General features: G+C 42.8%; 6 non-coding genes across 6 annotated transcripts; all 6 read left to right on the top strand.

Annotated features, from left to right (window-relative positions):
• The first annotated feature begins 6,308 nt into the window (after positions 1-6,308).
• Positions 6,309-6,380, top strand: TRNAH-GUG (transfer RNA histidin (anticodon GUG)). The gene has a single exon. It is a non-coding gene; the product is annotated as a tRNA-His (tRNA).
• Positions 6,381-8,930: 2,550 nt separating this feature from the next.
• Positions 8,931-9,012, top strand: TRNAS-UGA (transfer RNA serine (anticodon UGA)). Its single transcript has one exon. It is a non-coding gene; the product is annotated as a tRNA-Ser (tRNA).
• Positions 9,013-10,282: 1,270 nt separating this feature from the next.
• Positions 10,283-10,354, top strand: TRNAH-GUG (transfer RNA histidin (anticodon GUG)). The gene has a single exon. It is a non-coding gene; the product is annotated as a tRNA-His (tRNA).
• Positions 10,355-12,910: 2,556 nt separating this feature from the next.
• TRNAS-UGA (transfer RNA serine (anticodon UGA)) lies at positions 12,911-12,992 on the top strand. The gene has a single exon. It is a non-coding gene; the product is annotated as a tRNA-Ser (tRNA).
• Positions 12,993-16,894: 3,902 nt separating this feature from the next.
• TRNAS-UGA (transfer RNA serine (anticodon UGA)) lies at positions 16,895-16,976 on the top strand. The gene has a single exon. It is a non-coding gene; the product is annotated as a tRNA-Ser (tRNA).
• Positions 16,977-18,253: 1,277 nt separating this feature from the next.
• Positions 18,254-18,325, top strand: TRNAH-GUG (transfer RNA histidin (anticodon GUG)). The gene has a single exon. It is a non-coding gene; the product is annotated as a tRNA-His (tRNA).
• Positions 18,326-24,853: the final 6,528 nt, after the last annotated feature.

Here is a 24,853-nt window from a genome sequence, read left to right as displayed (position 1 = left end):
TGTGCTGGCCATCCGCAACCAGACACAGCGCTTCCGGGCCCTCGCTCAGGCGAACCTGGAAGCCAGCCAGGATGAGATGAAGAGGTGGTATGACCAGCATACCACTCTGATGGAATTTCAACCTGGACAGATGGTGTGGGTGATGGCGCCAGTGGAGCCTTGCGCGCACCAGGACAAGTGGACTGGGCCATATGAGGTGGTGGAGCGCAAGAGTGAGGTGACCTACCTGGTCAACTTGCGATCTCCCAGGAACCCCATGAGGGTCCTACACGTGAACCGCCTCAAACCCCATTTTGAGAGGTCTGAAATAACAATGCTACTGGCTACAGATGCAGGGATGGAGGAGGATAGCGATCCTCTTCCTGACCTCCTGGCAGCTAAGGAGCAAGATGGGTCAGTGGATGGAGTGGTCCTCTCGCCCACCCTGACCCCAGAACAGCAGAGGGGCTGTCGCCATGTGCTGGGTCAGTTTGCATCTCTGTTCTCCCTGACCCCCGGTATCACCAACTGGTGTGTCCATGACGTGGACACGGGAGATAGCATGCCTGTGAAGCAGAAGTTTTACCGGGTGGCTGACAAGGTCAGGGCCAGCATCAAGAAGGAGGTTTCTAAGATGTTGGAGCTAGGGGTGATTGAGCCCTCCAGCAGCCCCTGGGCTAGCCCAGTGGTACTTGTACCGAAAGCTGCTGCGCCAGGTGCCACTCCAGAACTTAGGTTTTGTGTGGACTACCGTGGGCTCAATGCGGTCACGAAGACTGATGCACACCCCATCCCCAGAGCTGATGAGCTCGTGGATCGGTTGGGAGCTGCCAACTACCTCAGTACGTTTGACTTAACTTCTGGGTACTGGCAGATTGCCTTAACTAATGGGGCCAAGGAGAGGTCTGCGTTTTCAACTCCAGAGGGGCACTTCCAGTTCCGTGTCATGCCCTTTGGGTTGAAGAACGCCCCTGCCACATTCCAGAGACTGGTCAACCAGGTACTGGCCGGGCTGGAGCAATTCAGCGCCGCATATCTGGATGACATTGCTGTGTTCAGCTCCACTTGGGAAGAACACTTGCAACACCTCTGCGCAGTGTTGAAGGCTCTGCATAGTGCAGGCCTCACTATCAAGGCCAGTAAGTGCCAGATAGGGCAGGGTTCGGTTGTGTATTTGGGACACCAGGTAGGAAGCGGCCAGGTGGCGCCCCTACAAGCCAAGATAGATACCATCCGGGCTTGGGAACCCCCCAAAACCCAGACAGCGGTGAGAGCCTTCTTAGGACTCACCGGGTACTATCGCCGTTTTGTCAAGGGGTATGGCACCATTGTTGCTCCCTTGACAGAACTAACTTCCAAGAAGTTACCGAAGAAAGTGATTTGGACCAGTGCCTGCCAAGAAGCTTTTGAGGCCCTGAAGGAGGCCATGTGTACAGCACCTGTACTCAAGGCGCCTGACTTCTCCAAGGAGTTCATAGTGCAGACAGACGCTTCTGAGCATGGAGTGGGAGCGGTGCTCTCACAACTAAATGATGAGGACTTGGACCAACCTGTAGCTTTCATTAGTAGGAGGCTACTTCCCAGGGAACAGAGGTGGAGTGCGATTGAAAGGGAAGCTTTTGCTGTGGTCTGGGCGCTGAAGAAGCTGAGGCCCTACTTGTTTGGGACTCACTTCCGGGTTCAGACGGACCACAGGCCCCTCAGATGGTTGATGCAGATGAGGGGTGAGAATCCTAAGCTGTTGAGGTGGTCCATTTCCCTACAGGGGATGGACTTTACGGTGGAACACCGCCCCCGTACAGAACACGCCAACGCTGATGGTCTGTCAAGGTTTTTCCGCCTTAGCGATGAGAACTCCCAAGAAGGTGGGTAGTTCTCCCCACTTTCAGCTGGAGGGGACACGTGTTAGACCTGGCATCTTTGGCGTGGCTACCCCTGACTTTTTGCCTCTACCTCCTGTATTTTTGATGCTATGCTGGATTTCGATTTTGCTGGTTTAGATGCTTTGGGCACGTTGCCACTGCTGATCAGTGTCAAAGTGCAAGTGCTCCCTTGGTAAATTGTTGTATTGATTGGTTATCCATGATTGGTATATTTGTTTCACCTGTTAGCCCCTAGTAAAGTGCACTGCGTGTGCCAGGGCTGGTGATTCAAATGCTACTAGTGGGCTGCAGCACTGATTGTGCCACCCACAGGAGTAGCGCTAAAATGATGTCTTAGGCCTGCTTGCAGTGCCTATGTGCAGTCCAGGACTGCCATGTCGACCTGGCCAGTGCACCCACTGACCAGGCCTTATCCTTCCCTTTCTGTACATGTAAGGCATCCCTATGGTGGCCCTAGGTACCCCCCCTGGGCTGGGTGCAGTGTATCTGAAAGGTAGGGCATGTACTGAGATGTGTAACATGCCCTGGTAGTGAATTACAGCCATTTTCGTTTTTCACTGCTGAGAGGCTATCTTGCCCATAGGATAGAATGGGGAAGGCTGTTTACATGCCTATCTTCCCATAAGGGCAAGATAGAAAATCCAAGTTTGGTATCTCTGTGTTCAGAATTTAATTATACATCTTTTTAGCAAGATGGTTTTTAAATTCACTGTGTGAGAATAGCACTTTTTAGAAAGTAGCTATTCTCCTGTTTAACCTTCCTGTGTGCCTGTGTGCTGGTTGGCTGAAGGGTGTCATGTGATGGGCCAGGTGGCTCCAGGAGCCTGGATGAGTCAGCAGCAGGGTGAATAGGGAGATCTGCTTTAGATGGGTGGGAGTAGTAGTCCCTGGGTTTGAATAGGGCTGTCCCTGCCAAACACAAAGCTGACTCCACCCCCTGCTGGCCAGGCTGAGGACTCTGCCTCTGCTGGCACAAAGAAGGCTCCACCTCCTGCTGAGCGTCTAACGACCCTGCCCCTCACTCTGAAAGGAACCAGGTGCTCCAGAGCAGAGCACACCCAGGAACCGGTTTGAGCAGGGAAATCCCCCCCCTGGAACAAAGAGAGACAAAGACTTGGAGGGGTATAAGAAGAGGACCCCAGACACCTAAAACTTTAGATCACTTTGGAACTAAGAAGAAACCTCTGCCAAGGAGAAAGCTGAAAAGGACTGAAGAGGAGAAGACTGCCTGCGTGCTGTTTTGCTTTGCTGCCAAGGAGAGGGGAATGACTTTGCTGTGTCCCCTTCTTTTGATTCTGATCTCCAAGGGCCTGAGAAGAGCTGGCTCCCTGTTAAGAAGTCCCAGGAACAAAAGGACTTCACCACCAGCTCCCCTGGAACTCTGCTGAGAGAGTTCTGACCTGCCTTGGAGTGCTTGCCCAGTCTTGGGGCCTCAGGAGGTGGTTTTGCTGTGTTTGGGAGCTGGGAAGCAGAAGCGTGAACAAGAGTGACTGGTACCCAACGCATCATCCGATTGCGTGTCGCAAGACGAGAGTGCGAGGAAAATTTCATCACGGCACCATCGCAACACGCAGGGTCCCCGCATCGCCGAGTGCGTCGAGCATCGTCCCGGTGCGAGAAGATTCCTGACGCTGCGAGGGTCGTCGCAGAACCAGTTTGCGGGCCGCACCACTGCCGGTGCGTGAAAAGTCTCCAGTCGCTGCGTGCGTCGACGCAGAGTCCCATTCCGTGGCGCATCGAGAGTTGCGGCGCCGGAAGGCAACGCTGCGCCACGCATCTCACCACATCGAAGAGTGTCGCATCGAACCTGTGCGTGAAGCTTCCCCCCAAGAAACCTACGCAACGAAAGCCAAAGGTATCGCATCCTCCCCCTACAGATCGGAGCCGGCGCATCCACCTCTGCTGCGTGAAGCAGGGCTGCTGCAAAGCCTCCCCAGGATCTCAGGAGCATCGCATCGCCTTTGCCATCTTCCTTGTTATAGCTTTTGGGAACCTTATCGCAACTACAGGTACTGTTGGGCACGAGAGTGTCGCATTTTGTGCATTGAGAGTCGCACTGTGCAGGACACTGATTTTGACATCCTGGAGTACTTTCTGCAAACTCTTGAACTATCTTTAAAGTAACCTTTTGAATTATATGTTGGTTTGTCTGTAGTATTTGGTCTTGTGAAGTTTTTAGTAAAGATACATTATTTTTCTAAAACTGGTGTGGAGTAAATCTGTGGTGTTTTCACTGTGTTACTGTGAGTGTTGGTACAAATACTTTACACATTGCCTTTGATAGCCTAGACTGCTCAGGCCAAGCTACCTAGAGGGTGAGCAGGGGTTATCTTAACAGTGTATCCCCCTTTCCCTGACTAGAAGAAAGGGTCCCTACTTGGACAGTGGAACCTACCCTGCCAACTAGAGACCCCCAGATCTAACATTCCCCAGATCTAACAGGTTATATCAAACTTTAGCCTCTGTCAAACCTCTGGGCACTGAGGACTCTGTGCACACTGTACCTATTTGGGAACAGTATATACAGAGCCACTTTCTCACAGTAGTGATAAAGTGATTAGAGTCCTAATGCCAACATAAAGATAGAGCAAAACGTGAGGTGAACAGCAAAAAGGTTGCTGGTAGGCCACCTTAAGGATGCCAGGTCTAACAAAAATGAACTAAGGATTACGTGAGTAAAACATCAGGTTTCTCTACGGCATTTGGTGAGACAAGTGGGCCTTCTTTTATCTTCCATTCAAGCAATCTTTGACGGACCCATTTGTTATAGAGCTCTTCAAGGATTAAAGATAAGGCAATTACAAAGGAGTCACAAATACTCAGGGATTGTAGACTTCTGTAATATGGGTCGTAGACTAAAAGCAGCGCAAAACAGAGTGCAACAAGGTCCAAAAAATTGAGTGCCACATGAGAGTTTGCATGCAAGCGTATCCTTTTACAGATTCAGAGATATACTCATGCAATTTTTGTTTTTAGGACAGAACGTGCATGATGAAAAAAACATTGTTTTTAAAAAGCGCATTGCAGAATATCAGTACTTTGATGTGGGACAACTTGAAAACTTTCAAACAAAATATTTGCATGCACCTTACAATAAAGTTGTTGTGGCTGAGTGGTTAAGGCGATGGACTTGAAATCCAGAGTGGTCTCCCTTGTGCAGGTTCGAATCTTGTTATCATCGGCTACAATTTAAGAAGTTAACCTTTAGTATTTCTTCCATTTCAGTTTTATAAATAGGTGGCTTATTTTTGTGTCACTATTGCCTCTCCACATATTTATTATCGCTACCTCTTTCATGTCTTTGCTACACCTCTCTTCCTACTTTAGCATTGGTGTAAACGCTTCAAGTTATTATACCATTGCTCTCTCAATCATACCTGCACATGCACTTGAAAGTTACTTTACCAATAAAAGACGCAAAGAGAGAAATAGAACAAAAGTGCTGGCTGGATTTGGCAAACACACTTCATAAAACTGCATTTTCTTTTTTATTCTCCCCTGTGTTACATGCTTAACTTCTCCCTATGTAATTTCTCTTAATCTGCTGTCCCAGGAAGAGAATTTCATCTACAGGCTCTTTCTGTGTTTTTTTCCTTAGTCTTTCTTTCCCTTTTCTTAGCTGTGTAACTGTTCCTTTACGCTCTCTATTTACGCGCCATGAATCTCATTTGAGCTCCTTGCTCCCGCTCCTGTTTTCTCCACCTCTCATACTACCAGTTCTCTCTTTCTCTGTGGTTGGTGGCTAAAATCCAGAGCTTTCGAAGCCCCGTGGTTTCTGCCTCTTGTTGTCAGACTTGAATTGGAAAAGGAACCATATTAACAAGCCTTTACCACTCACACACAGTGGAAGTTTATACTTTAATTCAGTGAGCTAAGAAAAGCGTGTTGTGGGTCCCCTACGAGCCATGGTGCTTGCTTCATCATGATTTGGAACCAGTCATTAGCCGCAGCTCTGCTAATTAGCCGCTGAGGTGAGTTTCAATAATTACTCAAAAACATAACCTTGCAGGCCCCCCCTCAACTGTGTATTTACATTACTTTACTGCTGTTCGTGTGATTAGCTGGGAGGAGCTCACGGCGGCATCCTCCCTATAAAAGTGTAGATGGATCACTCCTTAACTCTTTCTTGCTTCACATACAAATGGCTTGAAAGGTGCAGGGAAGATGCAGGTCTAATAGACAGAATAGAAGGTCTGTGCCAAGTGGGTTTCTCTGCATTGGTGTCCCATCACAGGCCCGCAAGTGTAATGTGTGATCTTTGACTCCAGGCAGTTCACAAGCAGGCGGCCAGGAAACGGTTTCAGCCTATCAACCACTGAGGGGACGCAGCCTCTGTATGAGGAATGAGGAAGCAATGAATACATCCAGCCTATCACAGGAACAGCCCTGAGTGTTCCAAATTATATATTCTCCATGTTAGTGTATGTCATTGAGCCCATGTAGCTTGCCGTGATCGTATAGTGGTTAGTACTCTGCGTTGTGGCCGCAGCAACCTTGGTTCGAATCCAAGTCATGGCATTGTAGTTTGCAATGTCACGGCAGTTGGGTTCTGCTTTTACAGAATTAGCAAATGTACCAGAGGTTTAAATATTTAAACCATCTAACAACACATTATTTAATCTCACATAATTATAAGCTGTAGCTATAATGTATTTACTTACATTAATTATCGTTCTTGAACCTATTGGGGATGGAGGGGGAGCGGAGCTCACCCCCCAGGTGCAGTTGAGTAACCTGTGTCGTGGCTCTCTACAGGGAAGGCACAAATGTTGCTGTCACCCAGCACAATCCAGACGTGTATTGGGGCCAGGTTTCAGGTAAATATAGCAGTAAGTGCAGAGAAATGTTCACTCTCTAAAAGTGGCATTTCTAAAATAGTCAAGTTAAATCCAACCTCACCAGTAAGTAGGATTTTCAATAAATAAATAAAGCTAATCCTCTCCGACATGGAATTACCAAATAAAAAGTATAGGGGAATACCCAATGCTAACCTATGAGAGAGGTAGACCTCACAGTAGTGAAAAATGAAATAGACTGTTTGGTACTTACAGGACATGCGAACCACCAAAGTACATATCTTATCTTTTACTTGCATAGCATCATGCACCTAGGACTACCTAGGGCCTACCTTAGGGGTAAATTATATGTAATAAAAGGGGAGTTTAGGGCTTGGCAAGTAGACTGGGACTCCCCTGGGAGACCCCTGAGTCTATGCCCAGAACCATAACTCTGCCAGTCGAGTACTTACCTAAAAGCCGATAACTCACTTCTCTTCCATAGGCTAACATTGACTGGTTTCACTTGGAAATTCTTCTAAGTGTGGAGTTTTGGAACTTTAAAATATTCATATTAAATCTTCCGAACAACGAATTCTGATTTACTCACCTGTTATCAGGAGAGACCTCAGTGCTGCATCTTGTAGCTCAGTACTGACCCTAAAAAGTAATTTTAACCGTACTTACCAGTAACTTGAATTTCCTTCCATAGGATATCATTGCTTGCTTTTTGCTGACAAAGTTTCAAAGTGTCGATTTTTGAAACTTAGAAATATTCTTTAAAAATCGTACCAATTGTGAAAACATAATTGCTTACCTGTTTTAGATAGATGTCCCAGTACTGAGCCTAGGAGCCCAGCAGTGAATTACAAAAGTACCAAGAACGTACTTTACCCGTAACTTGAATTTTCTTCCATAGGAAACCATTGACTGTTTTTCTGTTAAATTTCTTCTAAGTGTCGATTTTGCAAACTTATAAATATTCCTGTATTCCTGTATAACTTAAACGCAGTTTCTCCACTGCTTACAGGTGGTAAAGTAGTGCTGGATCTAGGATCCAACACTGACATAGAAAAAGTAACCATAACCCCACTTACGTGCTAAGTGAATTTCCTTCCATAGGATAACATTGGTAATTTGATCAGAAAAAAATTCCAAGTGTCAACTTTTAAAATAGCAAAATATTGCTTAAAAATCACAACAGTAACTAAAACGAATTTACTCACTTGTTTCCAAGAACTGTCCCAGGACTGAATCTAGGATCCGGTGCTGGATTTAGAAAAGTAATCCTGAAAGTAATTAATTGCATATAACTTAAAATTCCCATTGAGCTCAATGTATTATTGTATTTGAAATTGTGTTTCCTATTGCAATAAACTGTAACTATTACCTGTAAAAGTCAATTGCCTATTGCAAAGTATTTAACAAAAGCATCTTATTCTGAGAAATATATTTTGATACCTACTGTTGGTTCTAAAATAAAACAACGATATATTTTTTTATACAAACCATTGGCCTAGAGTTCAGTTCTTGAGTGTGTGAGACCATTTGCTGACTGAGTGTGAACAACAAATGCTTTACACTGTCCTCGGATACTGCCTTACTGCTCAAGCAAGCTACCACTTTAGAGAGTAAGGTTATATCAAACTTTAGCCTCTGTCAAACCTCTGGGCACTGAGGACTCTGTGCACACTGAACCTATTTGGGAACAGTATATACAGAGCCACTTTCTCACAGTAGTGATAAAGTGATTAGAGTCCTAAGGCCAACATAAAGATAGAGCAAAACGTGAGGTGAAAAGCAAAAAGGTTGCTGGTAGGCCACCTTAAGGATGCCAGGTCTAACAAAAATGAACTAAGGATTATGTGAGTAAAACATCAGGTTTCTCTACGGCATTTGGTGAGACAAGTGGGCCTTCTTTTATCTTCCATTCAAGCAATCTTTGATTGACCCATTTATTATAGAGCTCTTCAAGGATTAAAGATAAGGCACTTACAAAGGAGTCACAAATACTCAGAGATGGTAGACGTCTGTAATATGGGTCGTAGACTAAAAGCAGCATAAAAACAGAGTGCAACAGGGTCCAAAAAATTGAGTGCCACAAGAGAGTTTGCATGCAATGGTATCCTTTTACAGATCCAGAGATATACTGATGCAATTTTTGTTTTTAGGACAGAACGTGCATGATTAAAAAAACATTGTTTTTAAAAAAGCGCATTGCAGAATATCAGTACTTTGATGTGGGACAACTTGAAAACTTTCAAACTAAATATTTGCATGCAGCTAACAGTAAGTTGTTGTGGCCGAGTGGTTAAGGCGATGGACTTGAATTCCATTGGGGTCTCCCCTCGCAGGTTCGAATTCTGCCAACAACGAGAATATTGTTATTATCGGCTACAATTTCAGAAGTTAACCTTTAGTATTTCTTCCATTTCAGTTTTATCAATAGGTGGCTTATTTTTGTGTCACTATTGCCTCTCCACATATTTATTATCGATACCTATTTCATGTCTTTGCTACACCTCTCTTCCTACTTTAGCACTGGTGTAAACGCTTCAAATTATTATACCATTGCTCTCTCAATCATACCTGCACTTGAAAGTTACTTTACCAATAAAAGACGCAAAGAGAGAAATAGAACAAAAGTGCTGGCTGGATTTGGCAAACACACTTCATAAAACTGCATTTTGTTTTTATTCTCCCCCGTGTTACATGCTTAACTTCTCCCTATGTAATTTCTCTTAATCTGCTGTCCCAGGAAGAGAATTTCATCTACAGGCTCTTTCTGTGTTTTTTTCCTTAGTCTTTCTTTCCCTTTTCTTAGCTGTATAACTGTTCCTTTACGCTCTCTATTTACGCGCCATTAATCTCATTTGAGCTCCTTGCTCCCGCTCCTGTTTTCTCCACCTCTCATACTGCCAGTTCTCTCTTTCTCTGTGGTTGGTGGCTAAAATCCAGAGCTTTCGAAGCCCCGTGGTTTCTGCCTCTTGTTGTCTGACTTGAATTGGAAAAGGAACCATATTAACAAGCCTTTACCACTCACACACGGCGGAAGTTTACACTTTAATTCAGTGAGCTAAGAAAAGCGTGTTGTGGGTCCCCTACGAGCCATGGTGCTTGCTTCATCATGATTTGGAACCAGTCATTAGCCGCAGCTCTGCTAATGAGCCACTGAGGTCAGTTTCAATAATTACTCAAAAACATAACCTTGCAGCCCCCCCTCAACTGTGTATTTATATTACTTTCCTGCTGTTCGTGTGATTAGCTGGGAGGAGCTCACGGAGGCATCCTCCCTATAAAAGTGTAGATGGATCACTCCTTAACTCTTTCTTGCTTCACATACAAATGGCTTGAAAGGTGCAGGGAAGATGCAGGTCTAATAGACAGAATAGAAGGTCTGTGCCAAGTGGGTTTCTCTGCATTGGTGTCCCATCACAGGCCCGCAAGTGTAATGTGTGATCTTTGACTCCTGGCAGTTCACAAGCAGGCGGCGAGGAAACGGTTTCAGCCTATCAACCACTGAGGAGACGCAGCCTCTGTATGAGGAATGAGGAAGCAATGAATACATCCAGCCTATCACAGGAACAGAGTGTTCCAAATTATAAATTCTCCATGTTATTATATGTCATTGAGCCCATGTAGCTCGCCGTGATCGTATAGTGGTTAGTACTCTGCGTTGTGGCTGCAGCAACCTTGGTTCGAATCCAAGTCACGGCATTGTGGTTTGCAATGTCATGGCAGTTGGGTTCTGCTTTTACAGAATTAGCAAATGTACCAGAGGTTTAAATATTTAAACCATCTAACAACAAATTATTTAATCTCACATGATTATAAGCTGTAGCTATAATGTATTTACTTACATAAATTATCGTTCTTGAACCTATTGGGGGTGGAGGGGGAGCGGAGCTCACCCCCCAGGTGCAGTTGAGTAACCTGTGTTGTGGCTCTCTACAGGGAAGGCACAAATGTTGCTGTCACCCAGCCCAATCCAGACGTGTATTGGCGCCAGGTTTCAGGTAAATAGAGCAGTAAGTGCAGAGAAATGTTCACTCTCTAAAAGTGGCATTTCTAAAATAGTCAAGTTAAATCCAACCTCAACAGTAAGTAGGATTTTCATTACATAAATAAAGCTACTCCTCTCCGATATGGAATTACCAAATAAAAAGTATAGGGGAATACCCAATGCTAACCTATGAGAGAGGTAGACCTCACAGTAGTGAAAAATGAAATAGACTGTTTGGTACTTACAGGACATGCGAACCACCAAAGTACATATCTTATCTTTTACTTGCATAGCATCATGCACCTAGGACTACCTAGGGCCTACCTTAGGGGTAAATTATATGTAATAAAAGGGGAGTTTAGGGCTTGGCAAGTAGCCCTGGACTCCCCTGGGAGACCCCTGAGTCTATGCCCAGAACCATAACTCTGCCAGTCGAGTACTTACCTAAAAGCCGATAACTCACTTCTCTTCCATAGGCTAACATTGACTGGTTTCACTTGGAAATTCTTTTAAGTGTGGAGTTTTGGAACTTTAAAATATTAATCTAAAATCAGCCGAACAACGAATTCTGATTTACTCACCTATTATCAGGAGAGACCTCAGTGCTGCATCTTGTAGCTCAGTACTGACCCTAAATAGTAATTTTAACCGTACTTACCAGTAACTCGAATTTCCTTCCATAGGATATCATTGCTTGCTTTTTGCTGACAAAGTTTCAAAGTGTCGATTTTTGAAACTTACAAATATTCTTTAAAAATCGTACCAATTGTGAAAACGTAATTGCTTACCTGTTTTAGATAGATGTCCCAGTACTGAGCCTAGGAGCTCAGCACTGAATTACAAAAGTAACGAGAACGTACTTTACCCGTAACTTGAATTTTCTTCCATAGGAAACCATTGACTGTTTTTCTGTTAAATTTCTTCTAAGGGTCGATTTTGCAAACTTATAAATATTCCTTAAAAATGGCCTGTATAACTTCAACGCAGTTTCTCCACTGCTTACAGGTGGTAAAGTAGTGCTGGATCTAGGATCCAACACTGACATAGAAAAAGCAACCATAACCCCACTTACCTGCTAAGTGAATTTCCTTCCATAGGATAACATTGGTAATTTGATCAGAAAAAATTTCTAAGTGTCAACTTTTAAAATAGCAAAATATTGCTTAAAAACCACAACAGTAACTAAAACGAATTTACTCACTTGTTTCCAAGAACTGTCCCAGGACTGAATCTAGGATCCGGTCCTGGATTTAGAAAAGTAATCCTGAAAGTAATTAATTGCATATAACTTAAAATTCCCATTGAGCTCAATGTATTATTGTATTTGAAATTGTGTTTCCTATTGCAATAAACTGTAACTATTACCTGCAAAAGTCAATTGCCTATTGCAAAGAATTTAACAAAAGCATCTTATTCTGAGAAAGTATATTTTGATACCTATTGTTGGTTCTAAAATAAAACAACGATATATTTTTTATACAAACCATTGGCCTAGAGTTCAGTTCTTGAGTGTGTGAGACCATTTGCTGACTGAGTGTGTACAACAAATGCATTTCACTATCCTCGGATACTGCCTTACTGCTCGAGCAAGCTACCACTTTAGAGAGTAAGGTTATATCAAACTTTAGCCTCTGTCAAACCTCTGGGGACTGAGGACTCTGTGCACACTGTACCTATTTAGGAACAGTATATACACAGAGCCACTTTCTCACAGTAGTGATAAAGTGATTAGAGTCCTAAGGCCAACATAAAGATAGAGCAAAACGTGAGGTGAAAAGCAAAAAGGTTGCTGGTAGGCCACCTTAAGGATGCCAGGTCTAACAAAAATGAACTAAGGATTATGTGAGTAAAACATCAGGTTTCTCTACGGCATTTGGTGAGACAAGTGGGCCTTCTTTTATCTTCCATTCAAGCAATCTTTGATGGACCCATTTATTATAGAGCTCTTCAAGGATTAAAGATAAGGCACTTACAAAGGAGTCACAAATACTCAGAGATGGTAGACTTCTGTAATATGGGTCGTAGACTAAAAGCAGCACAAAAACAGAGTGCAACAGGGTCCAAAAAATTGAGTGCCACAAGAGAGTTTGCATGCAAGGGTATCCTTTTACAGATCCAGAGATATACTCATGCAATTTTTGTTTTTAGGACAGAACGTGCATGATTAAAAAAACATTGTTTTTAAAAAAGCGCATTGCAGAATATCAGTACTTTGATGTGGGACAACTTGAAAACTTTCAAACAAAATATTTGCATGCAGCTAACAGTAAGTTGTTGTGGCCGAGTGGTTAAGGCGATGGACTTGAAATCCATTGGGGTCTCCCCTCGCAGGTTCGAATCCTGCCAACAACGAGAATATTGTTATTATCGGCTACAATTTCAGAAGTTAACCTTTAGTATTTCTTCCATTTCAGTTTTATCAATAGGTGGCTTATTTTTGTGTCACTATTGCCTCTCCACATATTTATTATCGCTACCTCTTTCATGTCTTTGCTACACCTCTCTTCCTACTTTAGCACTGGTGTAAACGCTTCAAATTATTATACCATTGCTCTCTCAATCATACCTGCACATGCACTTGAAAGTTACTTTACCAATAAAAGACGCAAAGAGAGAAATAGAACAAAAGTGCTGGCTGGATTTGGCAAACACACTTCATAAAACTGCATTTTCTTTTTTATTCTCCCCCGTGTTACATGCTTAACTTCTCCCTATGTAATTTCTCTTAATCTGCTGTCCCAGGAAGAGAATTTCATCTACAGGCTCTTTCTGTGTTTTTTTCCTTAGTCTTTCTTTCCCTTTTCTTAGCTGTGTAACTGTTCCTTTACGCTCTCTATTTACGCGCCATTAATCTCATTTGAGCTCCTTGCTCCCGCTCCTGTTTTCTCCACCTCTCATACTGCCAGTTCTCTCTTTCTCTGTGGTTGGTGGCTAAAATCCAGAGCTTTCGAAGCCCCGTGGTTTCTGCCTCTTGTTGTCTGACTTGAATTGGAAAAGGAACCATATTAACAAGCCTTTACCACTCACACACGGCGGAAGTTTACACTTTAATTCAGTGAGCTAAGAAAAGCGTGTTGTGGGTCCCCTACGAGCCATGGTGCTTGCTTCATCATGATTTGGAACCAGTCATTAGCCGCAGCTCTGCTAATGAGCCACTGAGGTCAGTTTCAATAATTACTCAAAAACATAACCTTGCAGCCCCCCCTCAACTGTGTATTTATATTACTTTACTGCTGTTCGTGTGATTAGCTGGGAGGATCTCACAGAGGCATCCTCCCTATAAAAGTGTAGATGGATCACTCCTTAACTCTTTCTTGCTTCACATACAAATGGCTTGAAAGGTGCAGGGAAGATGCAGGTCTAATAGACAGAATAGAAGGTCTGTGCCAAGTGGATTTCTCTGCATTGGTGTCCCATCACAGGCCCGCAAGTGTAATGTGTGATCTTTGACTCCTGGCAGTTCACAAGCAGGCGGCGAGGAAACGGTTTCAGCCTATCAACCACTGAGGAGACGCAGCCTCTGTATGAGGAATGAGGAAGCAATGAATACATCCAGCCTATCACAGGAACAGAGTGTTCCAAATTATAAATTCTCCATGTTAGTATATGTCATGGAGCCCATGTAGCTCACCGTGATCGTATAGTGGTTACTACTCTGCGTTGTGGCCGCAGCAACCTTGGTTCGAATCCACGTCACGGCGTTGTGGTTTGCAATGTCACGGCAGTTGGGTTCTGCTTTTACAGAATTAGCAAATGTACCAGAGGTTTAAATATTTAAACCATCTAACAACAAATTATTTAATCTCACATGATTATAAGCTGTAGCTATAATGTATTTACTTACATAAATTATCGTTCTTGAACCTATTGGGGGTGGAGGGGGAGCGGAGCTCACCCCCCAGGTGCAGTTGAGTAACCTGTGTTGTGGCTCTCTACAGGGAAGGCACAAATGTTGCTGTCACCCAGCCCAATCCAGACGTGTATTGGCGCCAGGTTTCAGGTAAATAGAGCAGTAAGTGCAGAGAAATGTTCACTCTCTAAAAGTGGCATTTCTAAAATAGTCAAGTTAAATCCAACCTCACCAGTAAGTAGGATTTTCATTACATAAATAAAGCTACTCCTCTCCGATATGGAATTACCAAATAAAAAGTATAGGGGAATACCCAATGCTAACCTATGAGAGAGGTAGACCTCACAGTAGTGAAAAATGAAATAGACTGTTTGGTACTTACAGGACATGCGAACCACCAAAGTACATATCTTATCTTTTACTTGCATAACATCATGCACCTACGACTACCTAGGGCCTACCTTAGGGGTAAATTATATGTAATAAAAGGGGAGTTTAGGGCTTGGCAAGTAGACTGGGACTCCCCTGGGAGACCCCTGAGTCTATGCCCAGAACATAACTCTGCCAGTCGAGTACTTACCTAAAAGCCGATAACTCACTTCTCTTCCATAGGCTAACATTGACTGGTTTCACTTGGAAATTCTTCTAAGTGTGGAGTTTTGGAACTTTAAAATATTAATCTAAAATCAGCCGAACAACGAATTCTGATTTACTCACCTGTTATCAGGAGAGACCTCAGTGCTGCATCTTGTAGCTCAGTACTGACCCTAAAAAGTAATTTTAACCGTACTTACCAGTAACTCGAATTTCCTTCCATAGGATATCATTGCTTGCTTTTTGCTGACAAAGTTTCAAAGTGTCGATTTTTGGAACTCACAAATATTCTTTAAAAATCGTACCAATTGTGAAAACGTAATTGCTTACCTGTTTTAGATAGATGTCCCAGTACTGAGCCTAGGAGCCCAGCACTGAATTACAAAAGTAACGAGAACGTACTTTACCCGTAACTTGAATTTTCTTCCATAGGAAACCATTGACTGTTTTTCTGTTAAATTTCTTCTAAGGGTCGATTTTGCAAACTTATAAATATTCCTTAAAAATCACCTGTATAACTTAAACGCAGTTTCTCCACTGCTTACAGGTGGTAAAGTAGTGCTGGATCTAGGATCCAACACTGACATAGAAAAAGTAACCATAACCCCACTTACCTGCTAAGTGAATTTCCTTCCATAGGATAACATTGGTAATTTGATCAGAAAAAATTTCTAAGTGTCAACTTTTAAAATAGCAAAGTATTGCTTAAAAATCACAACAGTAACTAAAACGAATTTACTCACTTGTTTCCAAGAACTGTCCCAGGACTGAATCTAGGATCCGGTCCTGGATTTAGAAAAGTAATCCTGAAAGTAATTAATTGCATATAACTTAAAATTCCCATTAAGCTCAATGTATTATTGTATTTGAAATTGTGTTTCCTATTGCAATAAACTGTAACTATTACCTGCAAAAGTCAATTGCCTATTGCAAAGTATTTAACAAAAGCATCTTATTCTGAGAAAGTATATTTTGAAACCTATTGTTGGTTCTAAAATAAAACAACGATATATTTTTTATACAAACCATATGCCTGGAGTTCAGTTCTTGAGTGTGTGAGACCATTTGCTGACTGAGTGTGTACAACAAATGCTTTACACTGTCCTCGGATACTGCCTTACTGCTCGAGCAAGCTACCACTTTAGAGAGTAAGGTTATATCAAACTTTAGCCTCTGTCAAACCTCTGGGCACTGAGGACTCTGTGCACACTGTACCTATTTGGGAACAGTATATACAGAGCCACTTTCTCACAGTATTGATAAAGTGATTAGAGTCCTAAGGCCAACATAAAGATAGAGCAAAACGTGAGGTGAAAAGCAAAAAGGTTGCTGGTAGGCCACCTTAAGGATGCCAGGTCTAACAAAAATGAACTAAGGATTACGTGAGTAAAACATCAGGTTTCTCTACGGCATTTGGTGAGACAAGTGGGCCTTCTTTTATCTTCCATTCAAGCAATCTTTGATGGACCCATTTATTATAGAGCTCTTCAAGGATTAAAGATAAGGCACTTACAAAGGAGTCACAAATACTCAGAGATGGTAGACTTCTGTAATATGGGTCGTAGACTAAAAGCAGCACAAAAACAGAGTGCAACAGGGTCCAAAAAATTGAGTGCCACATGAGAGTTTGCATGCAAGCGTATCCTTTTACAGATCCAGAGATATACTCATGCAATTTTTGTTTTTAGGACAGAACGTGCATGATTAAAAAAACATTGTTTTTAAAAAAGCGCATTGCAGAATATCAGTACTTTGATGTGGGACAACTTGAAAACTTTCAAACAAAATATTTGCATGCAGCTAACAGTAAGTTGTTGTGGCCGAGCGGTTAAGGCGATGGACTTGAAATCCATTGGGGTCTCCCCTCGCAGGTTCGAATCCTGCCAACAACGAGAATATTGTTATTATCGGCTACAATTTCAGAAGTTAACCTTTAGTATTTCTTCCATTTCAGTTTTATAAATAGGTGGCTTGTTTTTGTGTCACTATTTCCTCTCCACATATTTATTATCGCTACCTCTTTCATGTCTTTGCTACACCTCTCTTCCTACTTTAGCACTGGTGTAAACGCTTCAAATTATTATACCATTGCTCTCTCAATCATACCTGCGCATGCACTTGAAAGTTACTTTACCAATAAAAGACGCAAAGAGAGAAATAGAACAAAAGTGCTGGCTGGATTTGGCAAACACACTTCATAAAACTGCATTTTCTTTTTTATTCTCCCCCGTGTTACATGCTTAACTTCTCCCTATGTAATTTCTCTTAATCTGCTGTCCCAGGAAGAGAATTTCATCTACAGGCTCTTTCTGTGTTTTTTTCCTTAGTCTTTCTTTCCCTTTTCTTAGCTGTGTAACTGTTCCTTTACGCTCTCTATTTACGCGCCATTAATCTCATTTGAGCTCCTTGCTCCCGCTCCTGTTTTCTCCACCTCTCATACTGCCAGTTCTCTCTTTCTCTGTGGTTGGTGGCTAAAATCCAGAGCTTTCGAAGCCCCGTGGTTTCTGCCTCTTGTTGTCTGACTTGAATTGGAAAACGAACCATATTAACAAGCCTTTACCACTCACACACGGCGGAAGTTTATACTTTAATTCAGTGAGCTAAGAAAAGCGTGTTGTGGGTCCCCTACGAGCCATGGTGCTTGCTTCATCATGATTTGGAACCAGTCATTAGCCGCAGCTCTGCTAATGAGCCACTGAGGTCAGTTTCAATAATTACTCAAAAACATAACCTTGCAGCCCCCCCTCAACTGTGTATTTATATTACTTTACTGCTGTTCGTGTGATTAGCTGGGAGGAGCTCACGGCGGCATCCTCCCTATAAAAGTGTAGATGGATCACTCCTTAACTCTTTCTTGCTTCACATACAAATGGCTTGAAAGGTGCAGGGAAGATGCAGGTCTAATAGACAGAATAGAAGGTCTGTGCCAAGTGGGTTTCTCTGCATTGGTGTCCCATCACAGGCCCGCAAGTGTAATGTGTGATCTTTGACTCTTGGCAGTTCACAAGCAGGCGGCGAAGAAACGGTTTCAGCCTATCAACCACTGAGGAGACGCAGCCTCTGTATGAGGAATGAGGAAGCAATGAATACATCGAGCCTATCACAGGAACAGAGTGTTCCAAATTATAAATTCTCCATGTTATTATATGTCATTGAGCCCATGTAGCTCGCCGTGATCGTATAGTGGTTAGTACTCTGCGTTGTGGCTGCAGCAACCTTGGTTCGAATCCAAGTCACGGCATTGTGGTTTCAAATGTCATGGCAGTTGGGTTCTGCTTTTACAGAATTAGCAAATGTACCAGAGGTTTAAATATTTAAACCATCTAACAACAAATTATTTAATTTCACATGATTATAAGCTGTAGCTATAATGTATTTACTTACATAAATTATCGTTCTTGAACCTATTGGGGGTGGAGGGGGAGCGGAGCTCACCCCCCAGGTGCAGTTGAGTAACCTGTGTTGTGGCTCTCTACAGGGAAGGCACAAATGTTGCTGTCACCCAGCCCAATCCAGACGTGTATTGGCGCCAGGTTTCAGGTAAATAGAGCAGTAAGTGCAGAGAAATATTCACTCTCTAAAAGTGGCATTTCTAAAATAGTCAAGTTCAATCCAACCTCAACAGTAAGTAGGATTTTCATTACATAAATGAAGCTACTCCTCTCCGATATGGAATTACCAAATAAAAAGTATAGGGGAATACCCAATGCTAACCTATGAGAGAGGTAGACCTCACAGTAGTGAAAAATGAAATAGACTGTTTGGTACTTACAGGACATGCGAACCACCAAAGTACATATCTTATCTTTTACTTGCATAGCATCATGCACCTAGGACTACCTAGGGCCTACCTTAGGGGTAAATTATATGTAATAAAAGGGGAGTTTAGGGCTTGGCAAGTAGACTGGGACTCCCCTGGGAGACCCCTGAGTCTATGCCCAGAACCATAACTCTGCCAGTCGAGTACTTACCTAAAAGCCGATAACTCACTTCTCTTCCATAGGCTAACATTGACTGGTTTCACTTGGAAATTCTTCTAAGTGTGGAGTTTTGGAACTTTAAAATATTAATCTAAAATCAGCCGAACAACGAATTCTGATTTACTCACCTGTTATCAGGAGAGACCTCAGTGCTGCATCTTGTAGCTCAGTACTGACCTTAAAAAGTAATTTTAACCGTACTTACCAGTAACTCTAATTTCCTTCCATAGGATATCATTGCTTGCTTTTTGCTGACAAAGTTTCAAAGTGTCGATTTTTGAAACTTACAAATATTCTTTAAAAATCGTACCAATTGTGAAAACGTAATTGCTTACCTGTTTTAGATAGATGTCCCAGTACTGAGCCTAGGAGCTCAGCACTGAATTACAAAAGTAACGAGAACGTACTTTACCCGTAACTTGAATTTTCTTCCATAGGAAACCATTGACTGTTTTTCTGTTAAATTTCTTCTAAGGGTCGATTTTGCAAACTTATAAATATTCCTTAAAAATCGCCTGTATAACTTAAACGCAGTTTCTCCACTGCTTACAGGTGGTAAAGTAGTGCTGGATCTAGGATCCAACACTGACATAGAAAAAGCAACCATAACCCCACTTACCTGCTAAGTGAATTTCCTTCCATAGGATAACATTGGTAATTTGATCAGAAAAAATTTCTAAGTGACAACTTTTAAAATAGCAAAATATTGCTTAAAAACCACAACAGTAACTAAAACGAATTTACTAACTTTTTTCCAAGAACTGTCCCAGGACTGAATCTAGGATCCAGTCCTGGATTTAGAAAAGTAATCCTGAAAGTAATTAATTGCATATAACTTGAAATTCCCATCGAGCTCAATGTATTATTGTGTTTGAAATTGTGTTTCCTATTGCAATAAACTGTAACTATTACCTGCAAAAGTCAATTGCCTATTGCAAAGTATTTAACTAAAGCATCTTATTCTGAGAAATATATTTTGATACCTATTGTTGGTTCTAAAATAAAACAACGATATATTTTTTTAAACAAACCATTGGCCTAGAGTTCAGTTCTTGAGTGTGTGAGACCATTTGCTGACTGAGTGTGTACAACAAATGCTTTACACTGTCCTCGGATACTGCCTTACTGCTCGAGCAAGCTACCACTTTAGAGAGTAAGGTTATATCAAACTTTAGCCTCTGTCAAACCTCTGGGGACTGAGGACTCTGTGCACACTGTACCTATTTTGGAACAGTATATACACAGAGCCACTTTCTCACAGTAGTGATAAAGTGATTAGAGTCCTAAGGCCAACATTAAGATAGCCTGGGAAGGTCCAGTGAAATGAAAAGCCCTTAGGAGGGCGAGATGATTTAGTATAGGTTCAAGGACTCATATTGGAGAGTGATACTTAATATAAAGAAACAAGGGACAGGAGAGGTCAATGTATGACACTTATTTATTGAACAAAGATTGAATTCAAGTGCTCACATATTTAGTGACAAGAAAGCGTGACATGCAGGTGAGGGTGGGGTCTTTAAAAGAGAACATCGCATTGGCAACAATAGAGTCCGACAACTCTGATCCCGGGGAAGGCACTAGCTCCTCTACATACAATCCCAATTTTTTAGAGAGAGGCCAAACATTCACAGGGGAGAGACCGAGAGGCAGAGGTCGGGGCAGAGGGAGGCCCAGGTACAACCTCCCCCCAGGGGAGCGACAAACACGCAGGAAATTCTACCAATGGGGATACCAATACTAACACCTTCCCCCCTCCCACCTCTCTCATCTAACATGGACCAAATGCCTATCTTTAACCTCTCCAAACATCAGCTGGCCTCGACTGACATAGCCCTACTTAGTAGAGGACTTTCCTTTGTCATCACGGAAAAACCTAACTGGTTTGACATCCACACCGAAATTCTTCAATTCTTTAGGAAAGTAAGACTTAATGTATTTTTCCAAGATAAAGAGACAACCACGAGAAATGATATCACAGGATTGTGACCCAAATCCACATTCAATCCACCCACTGGTTCGATGCCCCCGGAAGTTATTACCTTCGAACATCTCGTACTTTAAGACTTCAACAACATAAAAACTAACTACAGGTTCACTCCCTTCAATGTTAGCCTTGAAGGAAGACATAGTCTCAACGCTCTAAAAAACCTCGATGACGTGGTGATAAAACCCTGTGACAAGGGAGGCGGTATCGTCCTACAGGACAAAACCGCCTACGACAATGAAATCCAACGCCAACTCAGGAACACGTCACACTATGAACGCCTTATGCGCAATCCTCTTCAAGACATCAGTGACCTCATCCTCACAGCTACCAAAACGGCTCTAGAAGAAGGCTACATCAGCAAACACGAATTTTCCTTTCTAAATAATAAAAACCCTAGAACTCCTGTCCTATATACTCTTCCAAAGATCCATAAGAATCTGGAAACTCCACCAGGCAGACCCATCCTTTCTGGGTGCGGATCCATTCTAGAACCTTTAGGGAGCTACATTGACTTCTTTATAAAGAATATGGTACAAGACACCGCCACTTACGTTAAGGACACCACTCACTTTATCAACCTAATTGAATCCCAGCCCTTTGACCCCCAAACTGAACTCCTGGTCACTCTGGACATCGAGTCACTATACACCAACATTCCCCAAGACAAAGGCATAGAAGTTATCACTAAACATCTCAATCTACGCCCAGCACCTCATCGGGTCCCAACAGAATTTATCATCTCACTCCTGGAAATAGCCCTCACCAGAAACTATTTTATGTTTGAAGACCAGTATTACAGGCAATGTAAAGGCACTTCAATGGGGGCCATTTTTGCTCCTAATTTTGCCATACTCTTTGTTGATGACATTGAAAATAAGTTCATCCTCAACAACAACAACCCCTTCTTTAACAAAATTCGCATATGGCGAAGGTACATAGATGACGTCTTCATGATTTGGTCTGGCACTGAAACTGAACTCCAACTATTCAGTGCATGGCTCAATAACACCCAGCCGGACCTAAAATTTACCTACAATTTCAATAAAAACAAAATTGACTACCTAGACGTCACGGTCAAAACGTCCGAGGGTGAACTCTACACTACCCTCTTTAGAAAACCTACAGAGCGTAACACCCTCTTACAGTACGATAGCTGTCATCCCAGGGCTCTGAGAGATGGCCTACCCTACGGTCAATTCCTGCGTATTCGCAGAAATTGCAGGTTCAAAGAAGATTTCTTCCAAGAGGCTGAAATCCTGTGTAAAAAACTCACCAATCGGGGCTACCCTAGACGTCTAGTAAAGAGGTCAATGAAACGAGCATGGTACTCACATCGTGAATTCCTGCTGCAACCCAAAGAAAAGGCATCCCTCAACAAAATCACATGCGTCACTACCTTCTGCCCGGTTAGCAACAAACTCACCAAAATGATAAAGAAACACTGGTCAGTACTAGGCCCATTGGAACTCAATACAGGCACTCCACTCTTTGCCTTCAAGAGAGGACGTAATATTAAGGACCACCTAGTTAGAGCCCAGAAACCAGTGCACAAGGACAATACTCTTCATTCTTTCCTTGGCCTCCCTCCTCTACAAGGCCACTATAAATGTAACAACTGTCTGTCGTGTGATTCCACCTGTAACACCCAGTCCTTTGAATATAATGGCACCAAACACACTTTACAGTTCTTCTCTAATTGTAATTCACAAAATGTGATCTACTGTATAAAATGTCCCTGCCAACTACTCTATATCGGGCAAACCACGCAGAAAATCAAGACTAGGATCTCGCAACATAGGAGCAGGATCCGCTGCAAAACACAAACGGCACCTCTTGTGGAACATTTTCTGGCCAAAGGACACTCTGAATCTGATTTCACATGGCAAGTGATTGACAGCCTACAACACAACCACAGAGGAGGAAATCAACAGCAAATCCTTAACCGCATGGAATGTAAATGGATTTTTAAATGCCGCTCCATTGAACAAGGACTTAACACTCTGGACGAATACAGAACCATTCTGTAACCACCTTCTGTGTTCAAATATGCCATTAACTCTTGCAACACCAGTCTCTTCTTGCCAACCCTGAGACCTCGTACATGCAATTCTGTACTATTGTATGTAAAGCAATCATTCTGTTTCTTATTGTACTACTTGTATATACTTGAATGTAGACTAAGCGGGCAAGTATTTGAACACCTACGCTGCCTTTACTATATTGACGCTGCAATTTAGTTACTGCACCGCCCAATACCCCCTTTGGCCTTTTTCATTGACCCCAGACTTAAGAATTCTCAACATTGTGTGCCCAACGGTATGGAATCATGCTCTATCACAGTAACTAGTAACTCGAGCTGTTCCATTCATGCTAGCGTTTTTAATTGCATACAGGCACCCCCTGAGCCTACTACCCTTGTTGGGCCTTCACACCTTGCGATCGGCGCATCTGCAGACGCCTCGAGTAACCAATGGCAACCCTGCCCCTTAAATACCTCCCCCTCCCACTTCCCGGCCAGTCGCCGCGCGTAACTACACGCACACAGGATTCGCTCCACCCCGTGACCCCCATTGAATGCACCGAGTGCCGCATGGATTAAGTAAGTACTATTGAAACTAAATCCCCTTCCCTCCACTTGCTCGCGGCTTTGATATCCGCCTGAAGGAAACCTCCCGCATCCTCCTCTACAGATTGAGTTCCTCGGCACCGAAAACTCGCCTCAACTCGCTGAGCAGGCATGATTACACTTCTACCTTAAGTAAGTGTCCTCGCTCTAACTTTGGCACCGCCCCGTATTTACATGTACACACACCGTACTACGTCCCTCTAACAAAAACACCCCCCCCCCCCCCCTTTTTCCTCAGGCAACTTCCTCCTGATACCTGCTTGAAATAAATTTCGGCACAGACACCGCGCTTCCATTTAATGAGAAGTCCGGACCCAGCTTATTACTTCAGTAAGTGTCTTCACTACCGTAACACCACGCGGTATTCCTGCTTTAATCACCACGCGCTTTGCCCAGTTGTATCCCATAATCACTCCGTTCTCCTAGGCTATTGATTCAAACCAAGACGTTCACTACCGCGACGAACACGTTTTTACTGACGACTATCCCGTCACCCTACCGCTCATATGCTCAGTAAGTGTTCCACTTCATGCGCGCGCTATGATGCCCCAACCTCCGCCCCTAGCGCTATAATTTACTTCGTCACTATGAGCTCCGAGTCTCTAACATCATATTCTTGTAATTGCGCATTCCTTCAGGGCACTAGACTGCTCAGTTCCATGACTTTGCTGACTCTGCCAGGTTACCGATTTCTCATCTTTATGTAATTGCATCACGTTTCGGAGAACACCATGTACCGCTCATTAATTGCTTGTGATGCTTGTTACAGTTCAGGGACTAATTTATGTTTTGTACTTGTTTATTTATTTATTTTTTCTGTATTTTTTTCACATTTAGAGTTCATATGCTCACATTTTGTCCTGATGATGAACTCAAATAACTGAGTTCGAAACGCCGTCGACCCTATGCAACTCGAACCTATTTTGTACTAATTTTATTTAAAAAATGGTTCTCTATTGTTGCCAATGCAATGTTCTCTTTTAAAGACCCCACCCTCACCTGCATGTCACGCTTTCTTGTCACTAAATATGTGAGCACTTGAATTCAATCTTTGTTCAATAAATAAGTGTCATACATTGACCTCTCCTGTCCCTTGTTTCTCTATATTAAGTATCACTCTCCAATATGAGTCCTTGAACCTATACTAAATCATCTCGGCCTCCTAAGGGCTTTTCA

This window comes from Triturus cristatus, chromosome 12, assembly GCF_964204655.1.
Source record: "Triturus cristatus chromosome 12, aTriCri1.1, whole genome shotgun sequence".
In the NCBI taxonomy this organism is placed as follows: domain Eukaryota; kingdom Metazoa; phylum Chordata; class Amphibia; order Caudata; family Salamandridae; genus Triturus; species Triturus cristatus.
Note: the sequence above shows the minus strand (reverse complement) of the source record. Positions and strands in the feature narration are given on the sequence as shown.